Genomic DNA, 25,800 nt, shown 5'->3' with positions numbered 1-25,800 from the left:
ATTGAACCTGGGTTTTTAGGCTTCCCAGGCAAGGGCAAATGAAGTTCGTTTGTAGTCGCTGAAGGCCCTGGCATGCCCATTCTTTCTGCCTATTTCTCTCTCTCTCTCAAATAATAACATAAATAAAAGAAAGAAAGTGCTGGGCTGGAGAGATTGCTTAGTGGTTAAGCACTTGTCTGTGAAGCCTAAGGACCCCAGTTCAAGGCTCAATTTCCTAGGACCCATGCAAGCCAGATGCACAAGAGGCACATGCATCTGGAGTTTGTAGTGGCTGGAGGCCCTGGCACTCCCGTTTTCTCTCTATCTGTCTCTCTTTCTCTGTGTCTGTCTGTCACTCTCATATAAATAAAAATAAACAAAAAAAATTTTTAAAAAGAAAGTGCCTTGAATCATTGGGCCATCTCTCCAGACCCTACAAGACTTTTTTTAAGGGAAAGGAATTTTTTAAAATTTTATTTATTTATTTGAGAGAGCAAGAGGGAAAGACACACACACACGGGGGGGGGGGGGGGGGGGGAGAGAATGGGCATGTCAGGACCTCCAGCCACTGCAAACGAACTCTAGACACATGTGCCACCTTGTGCATCTGGCTTATGTGGGTACTGGGGAATCAAACTGAGGTCTTTTGGCTTTGCCAGCAAACGCCTTAAATATCAAGCCATCTCTGCAGCCCCAAGACACTTTCTTAAACTCATGTATTTCACTCTCAAGTAGGAGGCTTCTGAAATCACATTATGCACAGTGCAAGTAATGTACTGCCTCCTTCATAACTAACAGAAAAAAATAATTCATCTAACAAATTAGTTTTGAAGTCTATCCATTTATAAGGTCAAAGGCTACAATCGGTCTTTTTAACTCCAAGGAGAATGAGCACATGAATAATCAGAAAAATAAATGCGGGGTGGATACTCCTTTTTCAAATACACATGCTAAGACTTCCCTTATACAAAAATATCTTCTTCAAAATGACCTGTACAAGAAACAGTATGCCATACCTCCTGGAACAATGGAGAAGTGCTCTGGTAAGAGTCCATGGCTCTCTCAAAATGAGGCCTGGCTGCAGGTCCCATGCCCTACTAAATCTGGCTGTCCAACAATTCATGAGGAACATGGCAAACTAACACTTTATCCCTCCAGTGAAAACGAGACTGTCGCAGCAGTGAATTACCTTTCTAATATCCTCTTCCAACTCTGCAACTTTTCATTTTCCAAAGGTCCTCAACATTTATATTCATGCAAAAGTTGCTCTGTGCACATGTGTGGCTTCTGGAGAAAGAATCCAGTGTTCACAGTCCCAAAGGATTCGAGTCCCAAAAGAAGGCTGACATCATCAAAAAATTTTTTTTGTTTATTTTTATTTATTTATTTGAAAGAGAGAGAGAGAAAGAGGCAGAGAGAGAGAGAGAGAGAGAGAGAGAGAGAGAAAGAGAGAAAGAGAGAGAGAGAGAGGGAGAGAGGGAGAGAGGGAGAGAGGGAATATGAATGGGGACACCAGGGCCTCCAGTCAGTGCAAACTAACTCCAGACATGTGCGCCCCCTTGTGCATCTGGCTAACGTGGGTCCTGGGGAATTGAGCCTCGAACCGGGGTCCTTAGGCTTCACAGGCAAGCGCTTAACCACTAAGCAATCTCTCCAGCCCAGAAGCTGACATCATTTTAAAGAATACCTGCGATGGTTTGGATATGACATTCCCCCAAAAGCCTCAGGTCTAGAGCCGCAGGATTCAGTGGGGCTTTGGGAGGCCACTTGGACCATGAGGGTTCCCACTTTATCAACAGAGTGATCCATGGATGAGCTCATGTGTTAGTGGTTATTCAGGTAGTGCCAGGTTTGAGGGTGCACATCTGTGACCCCAGGCCCTGGGAGGCAGGAGGGCAGTGATTTGTGGCTCGCCTGTGCACTATATTAAGTCTTAGGCCAACCCAGGATACAAAGAGACCCAGTAAAGCTGAAAGAGGTTGAGCCTGCAGTGGGTAAAGCCCTCAGCATGCAAGCTTGAACACCTGAGTTCAGATCCCTAGATCGTGTGTAAAAAGCCAAAAGCTATGGCAGGCTTCTGTAATTGCAGCACACTGAGGGTAAAAAGGGAGGTAGAGACAGAATTTCTCACCAAAAAAACTTAAATAATGATAATGAGTATTGTTAAAAAAATACTTTTTCCTAGGAGGAACACTAACAAGCCAGACTAGTAGCTCACACAGTCCTTTGGTGGATGCAGAGCTGTCTTTTCCTAGTTTCTGACACAACCTGCTGCTGGACCTTGTGGCTTCAGCGCTGAACCGACAGAGCAAGAACTAAGTCAGTAAAGTCCTCACTCGGGATTGGGGTTCCTGGAGTTGTTTTGCATTCGTAAGTGGAGACGGATTCCACTGCAGGCCTTGATAGTTCATAAGGAGTTTTTTTGTTTCCCTGAGATACATTATTTCATCCAGCTTCCCAAGATAGATTAAATTAAGCGTTGAAATTTCAATGCTTCAGTACAACACTTAAAATGCAGAGCACATCTCCACTCAACTTTCCTCCTAAGCAAGTTTTTTCCTCCTTAGACATTTTCTATATCAAAATATAACCCTTCACTCACTATCCTCAGTGTTCTCTGCCCCTCAACAAACAAAGCTCCACATATTTAATTATTTTTAACATCCTACAATAACATAGATGTACATTTTCTCCTCTCACTGTTTCTAGGTTTTTTTTTTTCGGGGGGGGGATTATGTGTGTGTAGCCATTAATGTGAAGGTGAGAGGACAACTTGTGGCTCTTGGTCCTCTCATTCTCCTTGCTTTGAGACAGGGTCTCTCTTCTTGTTTTTGCTGCCGGGAAGGCCATGCTAGCCAGCTCCAAAGCTTCCGGATTCTCCCAAGTGCCTACCATTGCTGTGGGTACACTGGAATTATACATGTGCCCCACTTTTGCATCTGGTTCTTTTACAATAGTGCTGGGGATCTGAACTCTGGCTAGCCTGGGCCATCTTCCTAGTACACACACACACACACACACACACACACACACACACACACGGGGGGGGGAGAGAAGGGGGGGAGCCAGGTGTGGTGGTGCATGCATTTGATCCCAGCACTCGGGAGGCAGAGGTAGGAGGATCACTGTGAGTTCAAGGCCACCCTGAGAATACAGAGTGAATTCCAGGTCAGCCTGGGCTAGAGTGAGACCCTACCTCAAAAAAACAAGCAAACAAAAAAAAAGATAGACAGGATTTTAGTACATGAACATATGGGAATCCTGTTGCCCTATTTTGTCCCCCTCCCCCATGCTTATTCCACTGAACACACTCCAAGTAGTCCTTCTGCTTTGATGGTTCATTATTTTGGTCCTCCTCCATCCTCTATGTCAAAATTTGATGGGCTCAGAACTGTGCATGTCTTGTGGGGTAATGACAGCCATTGTGAGATCACAGATGCATCATTCAGTTCATGCTTTCTTCTTGTCCTTCTTATTTTTCAAGGTAGAGTCTCACTCTGGCCCAGGCTGACCTGGGATTCATTATGTAGTCTCAGGGTAGCCTTGAACTCAAAGCAATCCTCCTAGCTCTGACTTCCGAGTGCTGGGTTTAAAGGCATGCTCCACCATGCCCAGCTCATGCTACTTCTTTTTGTTTTGATTTGAGGAGTTTTGGTGCAGGGTCTCATTCTATCCCAGTCTGACATAGAACTCACTCTGTAGTCCATGCTGACCTCACAGTGATTCTTCTACCTCAGCCTCCTGAGTGTTGGGATTAAACACATGAGCCTGGCTTATGCTATTTTTAAAATTTCTCTTTTTATTTTTGTGTTATTTGGTTTTTATGAATTCTTATTCTCTATGTGCCTATTCAAAAATGAAAATTTAACTATTCTAGAACTCAGGAGGAAAAGATAGGAGGATCACTACAAGCTCAACATCAGCCAAGGCTAAATAACCAAACTATCTCAAAAAACAAGCAAACAAAATTTATTATCAAACAAGTTACATAAGACTGTCTACTTCCCTCTGCTCTACTGTGGGGCTGCTGGGATCACATACCTTCTGTTTCTATAAGCAGCAGAAGAAAGTAGCCTGGTTACTCTCAAAACAGACTTTCATTACAAGCCCACCAGTTACCAATATTTTTTCACACATGTGGTAGTTTGGGTATTTCTTCCATAAGTGGCCAAAGGAACAATAAATGTGAGGCCGACAGATGATTGCTTGTTCTTCTGGGAGATGATCTTTCTCCACCATTTCTTCTAAACCAAAAGGTACCATTCTACTTGAAAAATAGTTTTAGAAAAAGGTCCTTTTACACTATTTTTTCCAGGATGACTACATAATCAGGAGAAATTACAATCTACTGAGAAAATTCCAAAATAATTTCTAACTCTACTTGCTATAATGTGACAATTCTCTTAAAAGTCTAGAAAATGAATGATTTTGAGCTGTCTCAAACCCATTATCTTAATTGAAATCCATTTAGTGGCATAGTTAGTTCCTTTTCAAGTCACACAAAAGCATGTATAGAGTAGAGCCCTGCTTATTAACTCAAGGAATGGTATGCCTATACTGTATACGACAGCAAAGCAGTAAAGAGTTTAGCCTCACAATATCGTACCCATTAACATGGCCCAAGTGAATGCTGACCCTGAGATCCTCAAGCACTCACACATACAAATGAGGTACTGAATGACACCCCTAAACTCAAAGTCAAGAAAAGCAGACTATTATTGGTCTTCTATCTGGTATTCATTACCGAGTTTGTCTTCCACATTTTACTATTTTCTTTCAAATACACTGGACCAGCCAGGTATGATGGAATGTGCCTAATAGCCCAGCTGCTCTGGAGACTGAAGCCTGAGAATCATGTGAATCCAGAAGCTCAAGGCTAACCTGGGTGAAATGTTCAGAACAATTCCTAACCCCCCACCCCCAGGCTCCCCAAAGAAGGAGGAAGAAAGATTATTACTGCTACAACTACTACTGGACTTTTCTTTACCCTGTGGTCATGGAATACAACCTAAACATTTGACTTTGGGATATCCTATACGTTTCAGTAGTTCACATTAAAATGGGTTTGCGTAGTAGGAATCTGGATCGATTGGACGAGATGGAAGGCAGCCCAGAGGCCTAATAGCAAGCCATAGAACAGGTAGCTTAGAAGGCTGAAGAGCACAAGAAGTCATCTCTACCTGGAAAATTAAAAGCCAAGCCCTGATGTTACAGAAAGCTCTGGGAGTCAAAGAGGGCTCTCCCCTTGGCAGCCAGCCAGATGAGGGAGAGGAAGTGGACTGATGGCCTGGATCTTTCCATAATGACACCAGCCCCCAACTCAAGTTTGTTAGGGATTTTATAGTACAAGCATGGATTACGTGACAGTTGAGCAAGCAGGTTCCAAAAGATTTACAAAAATATAACAGTTTGGCAAACAAATATTACCATGGGGTGTAAGTGGTAATTACAGTAAAACCTGCAATAAACTGTAAGAGAGGGACAGGGGCAATAAATAGCCAGGGGCAGGGGCAGCCTCTCTAGTCACCCCTCCTCATTTTTTTCTTATCTTGGGGGCTTTGCACCGTTCAAGTTTTTTACTGACTTTGTCTGTATTTAAAATCCACCGCGCTGACTCTTCATTAATTTTAGATGGGTCTCACGGCAGGTTTTCTGTAATTACCAACAGCTTGCATTACCAGCTCATGAGATGGCTGATCAACGAAGAGATCCAGTTACTTAAGCACAGCCTCCCAGACCACACACCCACCTTCACAGGAAGGTGTTTGCTGCCAACCATCTAGGAAGTCCTCATAAGCAACAGGAGAAAGAGAGGTTCCTCCAAACCTTCTAAGAGCCTGGCTTCTCAGAGCACTGAGGATGAAAGAGAGGCCAAGAGGTTTAAACAGCCAAAAGCAAAAGATGATCATCTTAGATTGCAACTAAAACTTCTGAAGGGGGAGAGATGGCTCAGCAGTTAAAGGCATTTGCTTGGAAAACCTGACAGCCCAGGTCCAATTCCCTAGTACTGCCAGGTTTAGTGGCGCACGCCTTTATTCCCACCACTCACGAGGCTGAGGTAGGAGAATCGCTGTGAGTTTGAGGCCACCCTGAGACTACACAGTAATTTCCAGGTCAGCCTGGGCTAGAGACCCTACCATAACAAAACAACACAACACACACACACAATTCCTTAGTACCCGCATAAAACCAAATGCACAAAGTGGCACCTGTTACTGGAGTTCTTCTGCAGCAGTAGGAGGCCCTGACACACCCATTCTCTCTCTCTCAATTTTTTTTTTCTTTTTTTGGCTTTTTGAGGTAGGGTCTTGCTCTAGCCTAGACTGACCTGGAATATGTAGTCTCAAGGTGGCTTTGAATTCACAGTGATCCTCCTTCCTCTCCCTCCCAAGTGCTGGGATTAAAGGCGTGCGCCACTGCACCTGGCTAAGCAAGGTGCTTTTTAACCACTGAGCCAGCTCCAGCACTCTATGAGGACGTGACAGATGACACTGCTCGGAACCGGGACGCAGGCACTCATGCTTGTGCAGTGAGCATGTGAGCCACTGAGCCCTCTCCTAGCCCCGCTTCGTTTATTTTTAAAGTAGGCACCTAAGTATGTTTTAGAAGTTCAATTTGTTTTTCAATATTTTTGTTATTTCTGCCGGGCATGGTAGCACACAGCTTTAATCCCAGCACTCAGGAGGCAGAGGTAGGAGGATTGTTTTGAGTTTGAGACCACCCTGAGACTACATAGTGAATTCTAGGTCAGCCTGGGCTTTGGTGAGATCCTATCTCGAAAAACAACACACACACACACACACACACACACACACACACACACAAGCTAAAATATTTTTATTCTTTTCTGTTCAGCTACTTTCTCATTATGATCTTGGTTCCAGGAGTAAAAATGCTGGTGAGCGATGGGAGGCCCCAGATGTCATCTTCTTAGAGTGGGACTGGACCCACTGTCTCTCTTTTGTCTTGCCCAAACTCCCAGGACATCCACAACCCAAGAGAATGTGATCAATACTCTACCTCTCTTACTCAAAACAATAAAATTAATTCTTCATGGCCTGGGAAGAGGGAAGAACACCAGTTCAGAAATCTCATATTCTCTAAGCATCTTTGAAGTCAGCTTCTGCGAATGGAAGGGATGAGTCCCAGTAGGGGGGACCTGAAGCACAGCGACCAGGTTGCCAAGCTGTCCCTGAACCCCTAACTCTCTTCCTCTTCATCACATAGCTCTCATTGCCTAACTCAGAAGCTAGAATGTGTTTTGTGATTTTTTTTTTTCTTCTCTAAGATTTTGGCACCACAAATCAAGTTTCCTGAAATAAGATTCACTTTAGGCTATTAAGCCTCCTATGAACACACTCTCCATCATGGTCAAGCCTTATGACAAAAACAAAGTCGACCAATGAGTTTGGTCTCTGGCTCAGAACATGATCAACAGCCATTTCTGCTAGGAGTGCTAGCCTAAAAAAATTAATGTTCCTGCTTTACTATTAACCTATGCATCAGGATCAAATACCACTCATCTAATCCCTACAGGCTTTAGCCTACCCTGGGAAATTAAAACAAAAGCAGCTCCTGTCCCCTGGGCTTTCCACTCCTCTGACTTATTTTCCCCTTCGATCTCACCTCTGAACATAGCTGGGGCAGCAGCTCAACTTTCCCTGAGGACAACTCTCCAGGACTCATAAAGCAAGTATTATTAAGCTCTAGTGGGCATCGGGTAGATGGGAAGCTGGGGGGACACATCAAATTAGTCAGGGTGGGGCTGCAGCATGTGCAAAGCCCGGAGTCTAATCCCCCCTCCACTTCTCCCTACCTGCTCTCAGAGGTAGAATTATCAGCAAGAAGTTATCACATGGTGCACTTACAACAAAATGCACTTTATGCAAACATCTGCATGCTAGACTACACCTGCCAGAGGTTTGCTTTTAAATCTGTCTATGGAAAAGAACATTGTTGCCTTGGTCTGGAAGACAGAATCTCACAAAGACATCACCTGCTGCCCGTCTCTTTCCATAACAACTGAAAATGTTTTCCATCAGCTTCCATGATCAGAGCCACATGAGTGAATCCCTCGGAGGGGTTTCTTCTGGGGCACATAACCCATACATCTAGGCTCTACCCCCAATGCTAACTGATCCCCATATTTCCCTAGCTGTGCCGAAGGCAACCACTGCAAAGTGGCCAGGGCTGCTCATCTTTGACACGAGTCTGTAGACACTTGAGCCCTTCCCTTGGGGATGTTTTCAACCAGCTTCAGTGCCAGTTTACATGCAGAAGTACCTTCCTGATCACCACTTTGGTGCCAAGACAGCTGCTACACTGTGCAGATCTCCTTGTTATATGGGCCTGCAATTTTCCTGTGTCCTTAAAATATACAGCATGGGGCTGGAGAGATGGCTTAGCGGTTAAGCCCTTGCCTGTGAAGCCTCAGGACTCCGGTTTGAGGCTGGATAAATAATTTTTTAATTGTTTGTTTATTTTTATTTATTTGAGAGTGACAGACAGAGAAAGAGGCAGAGAGAGAGAGAATGTATGTTCCAGGGCCTCCAGCCACTGCAAATGAAGTCTAGATTTGTGCGCCCCCTTGTGCGTCTAGCTAACATGGGTCCTGGGAAATCCGGCCTTGAACTGGGGTCCTGAGGCTTCACAGGCAAGCGTTTAACCACTAAGCCATCTCTCCAGCCCAATAAATAAATATTTAAAAAAATATATACAGCATGAAGCATTCTTCTTCTTCTTCTTCTTCTTTTTTTTTTTTTTTTTTGAGGTAGATAGTTTTACTCTAGCTCAGGCTGGTGTGGAATTCACTATGTAGTCTCAGAGTGGCCTTGAACTCATGGGGGCCATCCTACCTCTGCCTCCAGAGTGCTGAGATTAAAGGCATGTGTCACTATGCCTGGCCAGCATGAAGCATTCTTAACCAGACTTGCAAGTCCCCTGGAAAACATGTCAACCTGATCTTCATTAAATACTTCCTCTTGAGCTGGGCTTGGTAGTGCCAAAGTAGGAGGACAGCTGTTAGTTCGAGGCCAGCCTGGGACTATAATGAGTTCTAGGTCAGCTTGAGCTAGTGAGACCCTACCTCCAAAAAACAAAATGCAAAAAAAAAAAAAAAAAAACCAACAAATTTTCTTGGGCTGGGGAGATAGATCAGTGGTAAGAATGTTTATCAGGAAGAAGGGAGAGACAGAAACAAAAGAACCAGTCTCTTTCTTCCAAAAGGATATCACCCAAGAAACCACTTGTGATATCTCATTAACCATTTTCTCTTCCAGCCTCACAATGACCCACCATCTTGGCCTTAAGTCTTTCAACTTCACAGATGAGGGGAGCATCAAGGTTTTTCCTGTTTCCCTGGCTCATTGTGTAGACACGGTCAACTGTGCAGTCCTCAGCACATTTGGAAGTGGACCTTAGAAGATAGCACTGCCAGGTCTAAATGCAAGCTGCCCCTTCTCTCCAACAGGGTGTCCCCTAAGGGTAAGAAGCCTCTTGCTCCCAAGGAGCAACCACAATTCCTTCCTGCTACTGTTGAATCCCTCCTCAGTGTCCAGCTAGTAAAAGTTTTTGTGATACCAAGGGCTAGAAGTAGATGCTTGCCAAGCAGGACACCTGCACAGACAAAGCCCTGTTTGGCTGATGGGAGGGAGGGAGGGAGGGAAGAGGGAGAACAGGGGACCCACATGCGTAGTACAGCTCTCCTCTGTGAAGGTGACTACTACATCCAGGCCATGGACTGTACAGGAAACACTCTAACCTGAAGGTCTCAGATTACAGCTTACACTTCTAGGGACATAGTCAGCAAGAGATGCCTCCAGAGGCTGAGCACAGGACCGGTTCTGATAAGAGCCCACCATCAAACTCCATCCTTCCATGTGGCAGGCTAGCACCTTTCAAGTCTGGACTGTGTCTATAAGGTGCTTCCTCTAACCCTACTCCACAGCTCCAAGGAAGGATCTCCATGGATTCTTCACTTCCCCTTCTGGGTTATTTTAATGTAAAATTAGTCCATCTTTCCAATAAGCCCATGTTTTAAAAAGTTTCTTGTTCCTTGGTGCACTTGCGTTTAACAAGTACTTCAGAAGCGAGGACAAAGGCAGACACTGTGCTAGGTTCTGATTACATAATCATGAGCAAAATCAACAAGATCCCAGGCCGCAAAGCAGATGTCAATTAGAGAACATTACAACGTGTGATAATCACTACAAAGGGTAAGAACAGAGAAAGAGGGTACAGTGGGAGCAGGGTTTCTTGCAGAGAGTTCAGTTCCTGCCAGGTCTAGCTACTGGGCTGGAGTGATGGTTTAGCAGTTAAGGTGCTTGCCTGCAAAGCCTAAGGACCCAGGTTTGATTCCCTAGTACTCACATAAAACTAGATGCACAAAGTGGTAGCACATGTATCTGGAGTTTGTTTGCAGTGGCTTGAGACCCTGGCGTGTCCATTCTCTCTCTCAAATAAATAAATAATATAAAAAGGGGCAGGAGAGATGGCTCAGCAATTAAGGTACTTGCCTGTGAAGCCTAAGGACCCAGGTTCAATTCTCCAGTGCCCATGTAAAGAAGATGCAAAAAGTGGCGCATTCACTGGAAGTTCATTTGCAGTGGTTACCGGCCCTGGCATGCCTATTCTCTTTCTCTCTCTCTCTTTTCCCTATTTCTCTATGCTTGTAAATAAATGAGTTTTATATATATCTAGCTGCCTTCTAGTGAGGGATGAAAAGGTGGTGAGTGCACCTGGAAGGTAATATACCAGAAAGAAATGGACAGATGCTAGGACTGAAGAAGGCTGAAGTCACATGTTCAGAATGAGATCTTATCCCAGGAGCAACAAGAAACCTTCACAGCTTGCACAAAGATGAGACATGACCACGCCAGAAATTCTCACAGACCACTCTGCCTGGATGTGAGGTCAGAAAGGAGAAGTAGATGTGGGCAATGCAGGGCTGCTGCAGACTTCCAAGCAAAAGATGGTGTGGTGGTTTGATTCAGGTGTCCCCCATAAACTTAGGTGTTCTGAATGCTAGGTTCCCAGCTGATGGATATTTGGGAATTAATGCCTCCTGGAGAGAGTGTATTGTTGGGGGTGGGCTTATGGGCTTTACAGCTAGTTTCCTCATGCCAGTGTTTGGCACACCCTCCTGTTGCTGTGTCCCACCTTATGTTGGCCAGGGGTGATGTCCACCCTCTGCTCATGCCATCATTTTCCCCTGCCATCGTGGAGCTTCCCCTCGAGCCTGTAAGCCAAATAAATCTCTTTTTCCCAGAAGCTGCTCTTGGTTGGGTGATTTCTACCAGCAATGCGAACCTGACTGCAACAGATGGTATCTCACCTAAAGCAGTGGCAAGTGAGGCCAGACAGAAAAGAATCACATTCAAGAGATGCTTACAAAGCCAAGTGTGGTAGCACACACCTTTACTCCCAGCACGGGGGGGGGGGGGGGGGGCGGAGAGGGGGGAGAAGTAGTAGGAGAATCACCATGAGTTTGAGGCCAGCTTGAGACTACACAGTGCATTCCAGGTCAGCCTGGTCTAGAGTGAAACCCTACCTTAAAACAACAACAACAACAACAGAGATGCTTACATCAGCACTAGATAAGGCGTGGTGAATCACAAGGAGGAGGGGTTCGGCTGGCCTCTGCAAATGCGGCTGTGTCTGCGTCTGCGGTGAGGAGGAATGTCAATGACCTCCAGCAGAAAACAAAGCTGTGAAAACTCTGCAACTCACTTCTCGTGGCTGAAACTGTCATCTTCTTTAAATGTACATTGACCAACCATCTACTACACATTGGCGATAAAGACATGACCAAGGCAATCGGTGGCTTCTGCAGCTGTCACCTCTGAGCCCCTGGGTTACCCTGAAACAACTTTGAAATCCTCTGGCAACAAACACAACTCCAACAAGGACTGGAGTGATCCTGTCCCTCCAAGCCTTCAGACAAGCCACTCCCCTGACTCCTCTTTCTCAGAGACACTATACAGTGAATGGCAGCTCAGAAGTGCATTCCTCATTTAAGAGCCTGGGCCCTGGCGACATTCCCAGCATCAAATCCAACTTCCCTGGGTCTTGGAGCTCTGCACCAAGGACCATGAAATCCGCCAGGTTTGTCCTTTTGCCCCCAAGCAAGCACCGTTTCTCTCCAAGGTAATGAGCTTAGAACTACGGGTGACTTGTACTCTCACTTGTTGCCCAAATTAGTTTGTAGGTGGAATCTACCCTCCCAAGACCTGTGGTTCTTAGCTCTGACCCTGGTTTTTTATGGAGGTGAGGATTAAACCCAGGGCCTTGTACATGCCAGGCAACCATGCTACCCAGTGAGCCACACCATCAACCAAGATTGATTTGGCACTGTCTAATATGGCTATCTAAAGCTATTTAAACTAAATCTACCTAAAATTCAATAAAACTGAAGCTTCACTTTCTCAATGGCATTATTACCATTCACGTGGTTACACGTGATAAGTGCTACCGTATTGTAGTACAGATCCAGAACACCTCCAACATGACAGAAAGCTCGGTTGCCAAGTGGCCCACACAAGCATTGCTACAGGATCCCTACCACACTCAAATTTAAATGTTCTTTTAGGGCTGGGGAGATGACTCAACAGTTAAAGGTGCTTAATTGAACCTAACAACCCAGGCTCAATTCTCCAGTACCCACACAGAGCCAAATGCACAAAGTAGCATATGCATTTGGAGTTTGTTTGCCATGACAAAAGGCCCTGGGCATCCATTCATACTCTCTTTCTCTACTTGCAAATATAAATAAATGAAAAACATCCCCTTAAAAAAAAAAAAAAAAAGCTGGCATGGTGGTGCACGCCTTTAAGCCCAGCACTGTGGAGGCAGTGGTAGGAGGATTTCTGGAAGTTCAAGGTCACCCTGAGACTACATAGTGAATTTCAGATCAGCCTGGGCTAGAGCAAGACACTACTTTGAAACTAACAAACAAATAAAAATAAGCTAGGCATGGTGGCACATGCACTCAGGAGGCTGAGGTACGAGGTTCACCAAGAGTTAGAAGCCAGTGAGTCCCAGGTCAGCCTGGGCGTAAGACCCTTCCTCAAAAAAAGGGCTGGGGAGATGGCTCAGCAGCTAAAGACACTTTCTTGCAAAGGTCGTCAACCTGGGTTCAAGTCTAGATGCACAAAGTGGAACATGCATCTAGAGTTTATTTGCAAGGGCAAAAGGGCCTGGCATCCCATTCTCTATCTTCCCCTTCTATCACTCTCAAATAAAAATATTTAAAAATAAGCAAATAAAATTACGAAGTTATGAAATTTGCAGGAAAATGGATAGATCTGGGAAGTATTATACTTAGTGAGGTAACCCAGGCCCAGAAAGCCAAACATCACATGTTCTCTCTCATATGTGAATCCTAGCTACAAATGACTGGACTTCTATGTGAGTAGGAATAAAACTCAGTAGCAGAGGCCAGTAAGCTAGAAAGAAGATATAAAGGGACTAGATAGAGAAGGAGAGGGACAGGAGCTGTAGATCATTGCCAGAAAATTTTCAGTGCCAGGAATGGGATACCTTCCAGTGAGTTGTTAGCCAGGGAGGTCCCTGATGCCCCCAAAACATTATAGGCCATTGACAAGGCCCTTGGTTTCCCACCAGGAATAGATGCTAAGACCCTATTGCTGAAGACTCCACATACTTGGGCTGCAAGGCCACTGAGAAATCCTACTGGAACTGAGCTGATAACCTCCTCCATGTAGACCAGCTGACAAAAAGCTGGAAGAAGCCATTCTACATGTAGTTCAATGGGAGAAAGAGATACCACCAGTGAAAATACTCAACAGTGGACACTACAAGCCTTATATTTGGTCAGCCAGCCCAAATGAGCCAACAGGTGCAATAGTGCACATCTGTCATGGTGGAAACCAACTGCCCTCCAATAGGACTGGAGGCCCGCTCCAAGGGAGGGAATACATCCCTGATACTAAAAAACTTAAAATAGGGGTAGTCATGAGCCCTAGGGGTGTAGCATCTGCTGACGTCTGGATAAGTGTATATACTATGCTTATCAAACTGCCCAGTAAGCACTTCTCTTAATATTCATACCCTTATATTAATGCTACTCTCACTTTGGGTAGAGAATCTTCTCTCTTCAGATGGCAGTGACCTTGGGACGACTCAGAAGGTATCGTGGTGATGGAAAGAAGTGACTAGAGTACCGAGTAACATCTCGATCACACCTTCCAAGGCTCAGGGTCTAATGTGGAAGACGTGGCAGAAAGAATGTAAGAGCCAAAGGAAGGGTAGGATTCCTTACAACGTGCTCCCTCCAGACACAAAATGGCCTTGATATCCTTGACCTCATAGTGCCTGACACTACCTACACAAGACCATCATAAGAGGAGGGAAAGATCACAACATCAAAATAAAAGAGACTTAATGAGATGGGGAGGGGATATGATGGAGAATGTAATTTCAAAGGGGAAAAGTGGGGGAGGGTATCACCATGGGATATTTTTTATAATCATGGAAAATGTTTTAAAAAATTGAGAAAAAATAAAATAAGATTAAAAAAAAGAAGGAGAAGGGGACTTAATAGGATGGTATTGTGTATACGTAAGTAGAACAGATTAATGGGGGTGAAAAGGCCTAAGTGAGGTCAGGGGAAGACACTGAGTAAAGAAAAGGTAGAGGGAGGGCTAATCAAAATCTAACAGGATATATAAGTCATATGGAAACCTACTTTTTTGGACAATGGAACACTCAAAAGCCATAGATCGTTACTAGAAAATTTTCAGTACCAGGGATGGAATACCATCCAGTCAGTTGTTGGCTAGGGAGGTCCCTGATGCCCCTAAAACATTACAGGCCATTGCGAAGACCCTTCGTTTCCCACCAGGAATAGATGGTAAGACCCCTATTGCTAAAGACTCCACATACTTGGGCTGCAAGGTCACTGAGAAATCCTGCTGGAGCTGAGCTGAAAACCTCCTCCATGTAGGCCAGCTGACAGAAAGCTGGTAAAAGCTATACTGCATGCAGTTCAATGGGAGAGAGAGAAATCACCAGTGAAGATACTCAACAGTGGACACTGCAAGCCTTATATTTGGCCAACCAGACCAACTGAGCCAATGGGTGCAATAGTGGCACATCTATCATGGTAGAAACAAACTGCCTTCTAATTGGACTGGAGGCCCACTCCATGGGAGGGAATACATTCCTGATACTGAAAACTTAAAACAGGGGTAGTCATGAGCACTAGGGGTGGGTGTAACATCTGCTGGTGTCTGGCTAAATGTATATACTATACTCACCAAAGTGCTCAGTAAGGATTTCTCTTAATGTCCATATCCATGTATTAATGATACTTTCATTTTTGGTTAGAGAAACTTCCCTTTTTAGATGACAATGGCCTTGGGATGACTCAGAAGGCACCATGGTGCTGAGAAGAAGTGACAGAGGAGTGCTCAGCACTGCAATATCTCTATCACACTTTCTAAGGCTCAGGTTCCATCGCAGAAGAGGTGAAGCAAAAAATGTAACAGCCAAAGAAAGGGTAGGACTCCTTACAATGTACTCCTCCAGACACAAAATGACCTAGGTATCCATGACCTCACAGTGCCTGACACTACCTACACAAGACCATCATAATGGGAGGAAAAGATCATGACCTCAAAATAAGAGAGAGACTGAGCCAGGCGTGGTGGCGCACCCTTTAATCCCAGCACTCGGGAGGCAGAGGTAGGAGGATCTACATAGTGAATTCCAGGTCAGCCTGAGCCAGAGTGAGACCCTACCTCGAAAAACCAAAAAAAAAAAAAAAAAAGAGAGACTGATTCAGAGGGGGGAGGGGAGATGATGGAAAGTGGAGTTTCAACAGGGAAATTGGGGGGAGGGAGGAAGTTATCATGAGATATTGTTTATAATTATGGTAGTTGTCAATGATAAATAAATAATAAAAAATAAAATAAAACCCAAAAGTTTATCATAGGTTTTTCAAGGTAAGGTATTTCTCTAGCCCAAGCTGACGTGGAATTTACTACATAGCCTCAGGGTGGCCTCAAACTCACAGCAGTCCTCCTACCTCTACCTTCCGAGTGCTGGGATTAAAGGCATTGCTAGGTTCATAGAGAGATTTTCAACATCTTTACTTGTGTCCTTTGGTTCTATAAGTGGACATTATAAATATAACTTTAATATATACCATTAAAATACTGCTTTTGTTGTTGTTTTTCGAGGTAGGGTCTCACTGTAGCCCAGGTTAACCTGGAATTCACTACATCGTCTCAGGGTGGCCTCAAATTTACAGCAATCCTCCTACCTCTGCCTCCCGAGTGCTGGGATTAAAGGCATGTGCCACCATATCCAGGTTACAATGCTGCTTTTTATTTTATTTTATTATTTATTTATCTATTTATTTATTTGAGAGTGACAGACACAGAGAGAAAGACAGATAGAGGGAGAGAGAGAGAATGGGCATGCCAGGGCTTCCAGCCTCTGCAAACGAACTCCAGACGCGTGCGCCCCCTTGTGCATCTGGCTAACGTGGGACCTGGGGAACCGAGCCTCGAACCGGGGTCCTTAGGCTTCACAGGCAAGCGCTTAACCGCTAAGCCATCTCTCCAGCCCCCTACAATACTTTTTAATCACTTTCATAGTTTGGGTTTTGCACAAAATTCATTTAAAAATAGCCTGTGACTTTGCTAAAGCCAAGAAAGGGACCAAAATTTTATGATCCACTATAGACAATACTATGTTATTTTTGTTTTGAGCATGGTGGTACACGCCTTTAATCCCAGCATTCAGGAAGCAGATGTAGGAGGATCCCTGTGAGTTGAGGCCAGCCTGGGACTACAGACTGAATTCCAGGTCAGCCTGGGCTCAAAAGGGGGTGGGGAGCTGGAGAGATTGCTCAGTAGTTAAGGTACTTGCCTGTAAAGCCTAAGGACCCAGGTTTGATACCCCAGTACCCATGTAAAGCCAGTTGCACAAAGAGGTGCATGTATCTGGAGTTCGTCTGCAGTGGCTGGAGGCCCTGGCACACCCATTCTCTCTTTCTATTGGCATCTTTCTCTCTGTCTCTGAGATAAATAAAATAAAATAAACAAAAAAAAAAAAAGAAAAAATGTTTTGGCTCAGAGGGAGGCTCAGGAGGTAAACACAGAAATCTGAGAAAGAAGACACTTGAAAGGTCACAAGACATCCTTCCCAAGGTTACAGATGTCATAAAGAGACTCTCTCTACAGCCAAGGTGTCTCCAAGTTGTACAGTGAGCTCCATAGGTGCAGCTTCCGTGAGCTGTCACCTATGCCAGGGTGGGCTTTTCAGTAATGCAGCTGCCTTTGAGTCACCCATGCTTCAGTAAGGAACCCCTCACCCTGCCAGTAACCCCAATACACTCATTTAAAATAAAAAATGTTTTGGCCTTGGATATTTTAAACTCACATGGTCTCAGGCCCCCTCAAGCCCTCATGCTTGGACAGGAAGTGCACTTAACTGCTAAGCCATCTCTCTAGCCCTAACAGTATTTTTTTTTCCAAGGTAGGGTCTCACTCTAGCCCAGGCTGACCTGGAATTCACTATGTAATCTCAGGATGGCCTCAAACTCACAGCTACCCACCCACCTCTGCCTCCCAAGTGCTAGGATTAAAGGTCATGCCTGGCTTTAGTAGAAAAAATTTAAAATTCTTGACTTCCAGCCCAAAATGATAACTACTAACATGTTTAAGAATACTGCTTAAAAGATGCCATTAGTTTTTTTAAAATATTTTTATTTTTATTTAAGAGAAAAAGAGGGAAACAAAGAGAGAGGGAGAGAATGAGAATGAATATGGGCCTGCCAGGCCCTCCAGCCACTGCAAACAAACTCCAGATACATATGCCACTTTGTGTATCTGGCTTATATGGATTCTGGGGAAATCAAACCAAGGTCCTTTGGCTTTGCAGACAAGCACCTTAACCACTAAGCCATTTCTCCAGCCCCAAGACACCATTAGTTTTAAGAAAGGACTGAGAATTGGATAAGAGAATAAACCAGCTTTAAATTAGCAAAAGAGAAATGAAACTCATAAAACGCATATTGTGGGCTGGTGAGATGGCTTAGTGGTTAATGCATCTGCCAGCAAAGCCAAAGGACCCAGGTTTGATTCCCCAGGACTCACATAAGCCAGATACACAAGGTGGCACATGTGTCTGAAGTTCGTGTGTAATGGTAAAGGCCCTAATGGGCCCTCTATCTGCCTTTATCTCTCTCTCTCAAATAAATAAAGTTCCTTAAAAATTAAAAATAAAATAAATAAAATGCATATTGTGACTCTGAACAGGTACTTGCAGGAGCAATCGAAAGTGTGGGTTTTGATCTCAAATCCTAAATAAGCTTCTGGCTGAAGATGGCTCCTCTTGCCCTGTGCCTCTGGCCACATAAGCCAGGGAAATGCTTGGGTGTCTCAGTTCCAATAATCTTCTTAGGGGAAAGCCCTCAGAACCAATGTTCTAGGCAAATCCAATGGACAAAGGTTACTCTACTGTTTCAAAGCCCACGCAGGCTTCCTCCTGCGAACTTCCACAAGGTCAGGTTCTCCTCAGTAGTTCAATGCATGCTCACAGTGACCCACCAATCGCTTTTGTTCACAAAAGAAAAACCTTCCCTTTCAAGACTTAAGTCTCCTTTGACTCCTATAGGAGTTACTCTTTGGGTTTAACAAAGTTCCCCCAATTAACTCAGAATTTAAACAGTTATCAGTATATAGTAATAGATAGAAATCTGTAACCTTGAAGCAGGGGTCTCTTCCCTTTCAACCCGGAAAAGCTCCCAGGTACCTTGACTGAAAGGGTTCTAAAACAATGTGGGACCCATCTGAAGTAACCATGAACTCACCCTGGGGAACCAAAGAAACCAGAGTTCTACTCCTTGACCTTGCTGTGTGATATTGGCCTAATTATTTAACCTCTATGAGGGGCCAGAGAGATGGCTCAGCAGTTAAAGGCAGTTGCTTGCAAAGCCTAGCAGCACAGTTCAACTCCCCAGTACCCACATAAATCCAGATGCACAAAGTAATGCAAGCACCTGGGATTCGTTTACAGTAGCAGGAAGCCCTGGCACACCCAACTCACATTCTCTCTCTCTCTCTCTCTCTCTCTCTCTCTCTCAGGTAAATAATGAATGTTAACCCTTCTGAATCTCAGTTTTCTCATCTTAAAATAAGATTCATAATAGTATCTACTACTTACAGCATGTTGTGAGGTTTAGAACCAAGTAGAGTACTCAGCACCTAGCAATTTTCTACAAATGACTGCTACTTACACTGTCGTAACTGGCTTTTCAAAGCACTATCACAAACAAGCACATGAGACTCTGGAAGTCTCAAAGGAAAGTCTGGCGTGGTGGGGCATACCTGTAATCCAGCTATTCTGGAAGCAGAAGCAAGTTCAAGACCAGCGTGGGCTACAAAAAAGCCTGTCTCAAGAAAACAAAAGGTAGTTCTGAATGAAGTAATTTCCTTCCAACCATTTAGTAGCTCAGAGCCTTAGATTCATAAACTCCTATAATCTGAGACTATGTTGGGGTAGAGGCAGAAGAAATGAAGTCCTTCTGGTAGAAACCATTTACACCTCGGAAGAATGAAGCAGTGTGCTTGGGATCCTGGGATAAGAGGTGACAGCAGCAGCAGGGCTTGAGCCAGGCCTCCCAGCACCAAGTCCAGGGCTCTGTTTATCTTAGCCCGAGCTCGGCAAGGGCTTCTGTACATTCAGGACCTCTTAGCAGCCCTCCTTAGCAGTTTCATGGACAACCAAGCACTGTGATGACTTGGGAGAGAAGTGACATGCAATCTTGAACACAACCTTGAGTCACTTTGCAACTTACATGTTAAGAATTCTTACATCAGCATGGGGTTCTAGTCTTTGTATACTGACATTTATTTTTAACCTGGAGTTTAAAGTTGACAAATTCCTTAATGAACAGGCAGGACAAAAGGAGCTGACTGGCCATGGCTCATTAGTTCCTGAAGTTAATGCTTCTCGAAGGGACAAGAGTCAGCCAAAGGGTACAGCTCCAAGCAAACTGGAAACTGCTCCTCCAGCTTGGGGATCCCACAGATCTTGGATTAACTCTGGGGTTACAGGAGCCACCCATGGTTAACCATTCACCCTGTCACTTGACAGCATCAACTGTTACTGGGTGTCCCTGAAAGCCAGGCACATGAGTGACCTCACTTAATCCTATCAATAATGGACTGGCATCTCCATCTAAGCTAAGACCACTGACACATTATGTACCAAAAAAAAATTTCATGCTAGGCATGGTGGCCTTTAATCCCAGCCCTCAGGAGGCAGAGGTAGGAGAATCACTGTGAGTTCGAGGCCATCCTGAGAATACAGAGTGAATTCCAAGTCATCCTGGGCTAGACTGAGACCCTACCTCACGTGCCACTGCCAACTACAACTGTCAAACGTGGTAAGTTCTGTTGTTGTTGTTACAAATGTATGACAGGGACTGGGGAGATGGCTCCTAGGTGACAGTGCTTGCTGTAAAAACAATGAGGACCTGAATCCAATCCCCAGCACCCATATAAGAAGCCAGGCAAGGGCATAAGCCCAGTCCTGGGGGGAGGGGGACAGAGACTGATGAATCCCTAAGCCACACTCATCAGCCAGTCTGGCCAAAAGTACAGCAGCTCACCAAGAGACTTCAGTCTCAAGAAAACAACACAGAAAAGCAATAGAGGACACCAGATATTCTCCTCTGACCTCCACACTTCTGTGTACAGGGCATGTGTACATCTGCACACACACTTATGTATACATACACCACACCAGACACTGCACACACTACATATACAAACACACCCAACAAAAGAATATGAGACACTGTGCTGGCATTGTTGAAATGTGAGCACTGCCCCCACTTTACAGATAAAGAAACTGAGGGACACAAAGAAAGCAATTTACCCAAAGTCACAGACCTGGGAAGCAGAAACACTGGAAATCAGACTCAAAATGCCAGGTTTGCCTTTTTCCCAGCGGTACAGCTAGATTTCCCAAGGAGCCATGCATTCTTCAAAACTATACCCCAAAACTGCACATGGCAGAGGCAAGCCCCAGCTGCTAACTGCTCTCTTTCATGGCCCGCCACAGACTCATAAATTGCCACAGCTCTCTGAACATGTCCGCATGAACCTGTCCTGTCATAGTCCACTCACGTGGACACTGCTCTACATGAACCCCTATAAACTCCATGCCCCTCCTAGGAAAGGTACTACAGTACAGTGAAAAGAAAAGCACACTGAAATTCCCACTCCATGTCTAACCGGCTCATCAGCCTGGACAAGTGACTAAACAACCCCAACAGAGGCTCAGTTTCCTTGTCCATAACAATGCATTACCACCACTGCCCTCAAGGTGACTGTCACAGAAAATACAGCTTTTCAAGTTCCACCTTCTGGTTTGGGACATTCCTTGTGACCTCAACAACTCTTACATGGGACCCTAAGGATATATATTAAGGGTCAGACAGACTTCGCTGAAGGTTAGTCTGGCAAGTTTAACTGGAGGCATGTAGAGGACAAGGACATGCTCCTGTAAAGAGCTTCCTAACTTATGAATAAATGAAGTGCTAGGGGAGGGGGGAGGGGGAGGGGGGAGAAAGGCATCTTCCATTGAAAGACATTGGTAACAGACACAGTTTTATATTGACTCTGACAAATGAAACTCATCTTTCAAGATTCAGTCCCATACCAAAGTAATTCTCAGTGTGAAGAACTTCCTTCTCCCTTTGTTTTGATGTCCAGGAATGTTCTGTGCATTTCTTCCCCCTTCCTCAAGAGCCTCAGAAAATGAGCTCTGCATGTGGAATGAAACTCTTCCCCCTCTCCCAGACCCTTTTCCCTCTCCATTATATCCATAATGCCTAGCCATATGGCACAGTAGAGACTAAATAAAAATATGTTGAGGGGGCTGGAGAGATGGCTTAGCAGTTAAGCGCTTGCCTGTGAAGCCTAAGGACCCCGGTTCGAGGCTCGGTTCCCCAGGTCCCACATTAGCCAGATGCACAAGGGGGCGCACGCGTCTGGAGTTCATTTGCAGAGGCTGGAAGCCCTGGCGCGCCCATTCTCTCTCTCTCCCTCTATCTGTCTTTCTCTCTGTGTCTGTCACTCTCAAATAAATAAATAAATAATAAAAATAAAAAAAATATGTTGAGGGCTGGCAGGATGGTTTGCTGGTTAAGGCATTTGCCTGCAAAGCCAAAGGACCCAGGTTCAATGCCAAAGGACCCACGTTAGCCAGATGCACAAGGGTGTGCATGTGTCTGGAGTTTGTCTGCAGTGGCTGGAGGCCCTGGCACACCCATTTTTTTCCCTCTTTCTCCTTCCCTCCCTCCCTCTTTCTCTGTCAAATAAAAAAAAAATACATATGTTGAGAGAGGGGGCTGGAGGGATGGCTTAGTGGTTAAGGAATTTGCCTGCAAAGCCAAAGGACCCAGGTTCGATTCCCCAGGACCCATGCTAGCCAGATGTACAAGGGGGCGCATGCACCTGGAGTTTGTTTGCAGTGGCTGGAGGCCCTGGTGCACCCATTCTCTCTCTCTCCCTCTTTCTCTGTCAAATAAATAAACAAGTAAAAATAAAATATTTTTAAAAAATGGCTCTGTGGTTTAAGACCCTTGCTTGCAAAGCCTGACAGGAAGGGTTTGATTCCTCAGTACCCATATGCACAAAATAGTACATGCAACTGGAGTTTGTTTACAGAGGTAAGAGGCCCTGGCACACCCATTCATATTCATTCTCTCCCCTGCCCCCATCTTTGCAAATGAATAAAATATTTTTTTATTTTTTTTTTAATTTTTATTAACATTTTCCATGATTACAAAATATATCCCATGGTAATTCCCTCCCTCCCCACCCCCACGCTTTCCCATTTAATAAAAATATTTTTAAGAATTTTCTTGAAAAAAATTTTTTTGTTTTGTTTTGGTTTTTCGAGGTAGGAACTCACTCTGGTCCAGGCTGACCTGGAATTCACTATGTAGTCTCAGGGTGGCCTTGAACTCATGGCGATCCTCCTACCTCTGCCTCCTGAGAGCTGGGATTAAAGGCATGTGCCACCATGCCCGGCAAAATATTTCTTTCTTAACTTCAGGTAATTTCTTTTTGTCCAAAACACCCGCCAGTTAGCCTAATTTGCTGCTTTTTCTAGCAGCATTCCAGCCACATACTTGGCATAGGATACATCTCTAATTTCTAAATGCTTCCACTCTGGCTTCAAACTTAACCCAAACCACTGCTCAGCTTGTCCTTCCTCTTCATCTGTCCCAGCCTTTCGGTTACCTGTCAGTGGACTCCATGACCACCATGTTCTGATCTGAGTCAGTTTGTTCATCGCCTACCTCTCAGCGACTGAAGTTTTTCTCAAGTTGAAGGTGCAAGCAGGGCTGAAAAGATGGCTCAGTGACTAAGGCACTTGCTTGCAAAGCCTAATGACTTGGGTTCCATTCCCAGTACCCCCGCAGCAAAGCACAAAGTGGCGCATTAGTCCAGAGTTTGTTGGCAGTGGCAGGAGGCCCTTGTGCCGCCCATACTCTCTGTCTCTCTCTCCCCCAAATAAATAAAGAAATATTTTTTAAACATATTTATTTATTTCAGACAGAAAGATAGAGAGAATGGCTACACCAGGGCCTCTAGCTACTGCGAACGAACTCCAGATGCACGTGCCACCAGCTTGTGCATCTGGCTTATGTGAGTCCTGGAGAATCGAACCTGGGTCCTTTGGCTTTGCAGGCAAGTGCCTTAACCGCTAAACCATCCCTTCAGCCCAATAAATATTTTTTAAAAGGTGAAAGCAAATGCATCCCATACACCTCCAGCCTTTCACATTCCCCTTTCCAGGTCTCCAAGGCCACTCCCAGAGAAACTCAGGTGACAAAACCCCTAGCAAATCCCAGACTCAATTCTTACCACCCAGGTAGCTGGTTTCTCCACAAACTCAGACCAACTACCTACCAATTTCTGGGAAGACTCTGAGAGAGTAGTTTAACGGTTGGGAAGACTCTAGTAGAAATGGTGGTTTCACTCTACCAATACCAGATAAGCTTCCGATATGTTATTCCATTCACAAACCCAGACTTTTAAAACTTTCCCTACCCTCCCCCCATCAAAGAGTCACTTGCACCTCATTCTTCCTTACTCTTTTCCGTAGTAAAGTCACTCACTGCTTCTCTTCCAGTTTACACGTGGTTCTTGAAATCATCGCTCTATATCCTTAGGTAAGAGTTATCATCAAAACATACACAAGGCCCATTCCTCCCAATTGTGTGAGTGGGGCACGTGACGGTGTTAGGGCACTGGGACTTCAAACAAGAACAGGGCACAACCTTAGGAAGCCCACGCTTCTCCTTCAAACTCTAGAAAAGCACGTTCCCCCCTATACAGCGTTTACAAAACCCATTGACAAAGTACTCCTGGGCTCTGGGGAGGGGAAAAAAAAAAAAGAGCGAGGGTGTTAACAGACTTTGCCCTTACATTTGATGCCATGTAACCATAACAACCGATGGTTTTAAGTAATCATCAACCCACCGAGGGGCTAAGTTTCCCAAAAGCCATTTTCAGAGGAGAAGGTGGCCCCCTGCACCAACTGCTGCGCGGACTCTGCGCTCCTGGGCAGCGGGTGGTGCAATGATGCACGGCAGGCAGGCTGTCGGGTTCCTTCTCCGGCTCCCCCACCCCTCCACCCCGGGGGCTTGAGGTTTGGGCTCACCTGCCTTGCCACCGTCATCCCCACGCTCCCAGCCGGGCAGCCTGGCGTTAGGCCTCGGCCCAATGTCACTTGTTAACCTTCCGACTGCCCAGGTTTCGGTGCGCTGCCGCGCCGCCTCCCACCTTCTAAAACACACAAACCGGCCGCGGCCGCCCGAGCGCAGACAGCCTCTGACAGGTCCGCGCGACAGTAACTGCGGTTCGCCACTCGCAAGCTTCTCCGCGGGCGGCCGACGGGGGGGAGCGGCAGGAGATCAGGAGCCACGGCGACCCAAGCGTCCGCCGCCTTCCTTTAGGTGGGCAGGTGGACGCTGTCTGCCGGCCAGGGGAACCGAACCCTCCACCTTCCGCCGCCCCGCCCGGCCCCAGAGGAGGCAGGACTCTCGGGACGAGGGAGGGGTAGCGGGGAGCGTCACGGGTCGGTGTTCCCGTCCGTCCACGCCCCGGCCGGCCGCGGCAGCAGGGGAGAGGGCTGATCCGTACCCCGCTGCGCCAACGGCCGCGGGGACCCGGAGCTGCGGTGTCCCGCCCGCCTCAGCCCAGGCCTTCTCCGCCCGCCCGGCGCTCGCTCCGCCGCCGCCGCCCCTCCCCGGGCTCCGGGCGCGCTCACCCCAGATCCGCTGACGGCTTCATGGTACAGCGCCGGCGCCCGTCCTCCGCCGCCGCCGTGCTTCCAGGTCGGGCTCTGGCTCCGGCTCTGGCTGGGGCCGCCGTCCGGACGCCCGCCCGCCCCCGGGCCCCGCCCCGCCCCGCCCCGCCCCGTCCCGCTGGGGGACCCGCCCCGCTGCCGGGGCTACCGCCGCCAACCAGAGGGCGGAGGGGGCGGAGCTAGCCGAGAGCCAGGCCCGAACAATCTAGCCCCTGACAGGCAGCCGAGGGGAGGACGCGCAAATGGGCGGGCGATTAGTCGGGGCTGTTAAAGGGGCCGCTGCCCTGGGGGCTAGAGAGGAGTTACCTGGCTGAATCCCCGTGGGAGGGATAAATGGTTCTGCTTCCCAATGAGGCTGCAGTGCGTGTCCCACCCAGCTCTCTCTGCGTTTCTTCATTTCCTTTTTCTGCGTTCTAGCAACAAGTGTCTCTGATGGAGAGGAAAACTGTTGTTACAAAAATC

General features: G+C 46.0%; 1 protein-coding gene across 2 annotated transcripts in view; it reads right to left on the bottom strand.

The window, feature by feature from the left end:
- The window catches only part of Tex2 (testis expressed 2), a 135,953-nt gene extending 110,535 nt beyond the window's left edge, over positions 1–25,418 (bottom strand). The window contains exon 1 of one of the 2 annotated variants that reach the window (XM_045158290.1): positions 25,300–25,418. The gene's annotated coding sequence lies outside the window, so the exon portion shown is untranslated. Of the gene's footprint in view, positions 1–24,690; positions 24,817–25,299 lie in introns of those variants that run through there. The other variant, XM_045158292.1, reaches the window with a different exon arrangement.
- Between the last annotated feature and the right edge of the window lie 382 nt (positions 25,419–25,800).

This window comes from Jaculus jaculus, chromosome 9, assembly GCF_020740685.1.
Source record: "Jaculus jaculus isolate mJacJac1 chromosome 9, mJacJac1.mat.Y.cur, whole genome shotgun sequence".
NCBI classification, from domain to species: Eukaryota; Metazoa; Chordata; class Mammalia; order Rodentia; family Dipodidae; genus Jaculus; species Jaculus jaculus.
This window is presented reverse-complemented; position numbering and strand designations above follow the sequence as displayed.